This window comes from Curcuma longa, chromosome 2 (genome assembly GCF_044706935.1).
Source record: "Curcuma longa cultivar G26 ecotype Majalengka, Jawa Barat chromosome 2, ITB_CL_G26_1.1, whole genome shotgun sequence".
NCBI lineage: Eukaryota > Viridiplantae > Streptophyta > Magnoliopsida > Zingiberales > Zingiberaceae > Curcuma > Curcuma longa.
Window position 1 is genome coordinate 14,900,647 of NC_133862.1, and position 887 is coordinate 14,901,533.

Consider the following 887-nt stretch of genomic DNA (forward strand, 5'->3'; position numbering starts at 1 on the left):
CAACATTCATTTCCATCCTTACATCACTCCTTTCTTGGAAATAACAACCACTAACAAGAAGACATATACTCCATTTTGATCTTGAATAAAATTATCATTTAGCTATGAAACCTTGAACTAAATAAGTATATAGATTGATTTATATGAAAAGAAAAGGCATGTATACATGGCATAGTAAATTCCTTTTAACAACATAGTTCTCACTTCATAGGGGCTCTCCTAAGGATTTTTGCCTCACTTCATTTTTTTTTATTGTATTATCAATTCTGCCCATCTCAAATAAGCTTGGGCTGTTGGGCATATGAAAACACAACAGAATCATGATTAATAACCTCAGGATGATGGTTCATATGATAGACTAAATCTTGATTGGTTTTATTTATTTATTTTTAATAAAATTATTACTCTAAAAATAAAAAAGACAACCATATGATAAACTCACCAGGTCCCTATGATAGCAGCATCCCGCAAACTTACAGCAACCTAAAATGGAATCCATTTGTTTCAGTTCATTCTACAGTTTACATCTTGAATTGAAGAATAGTAGGAGTTTTCATACCACAAGGAACTGTCTCAAGTTTCTTTCACTAGCAACATCTTGAACATAGCCCAAAATTTGGCAAATCTTCTTGCTCTTTGCCACCACCTCTCACACCCTGTCGACAAAGAACTTATGTTCAATATTAACAAATAACAAAAAGTAAAATCAATTATATCCAAAACATAAAATCAAAGTATAATCGATTAAACCTTAGCTTGGTTTCTACTCTTTATCGCCGCCTTTTTCACAATTTGCTCAACTTTAGATTGTTTTCTTTTCGTTGGTGGGCGTCCATGAGATCTTACTTTTAGTGGAGTGTGGAACTTCTTGCTCTCAATTCTTGATT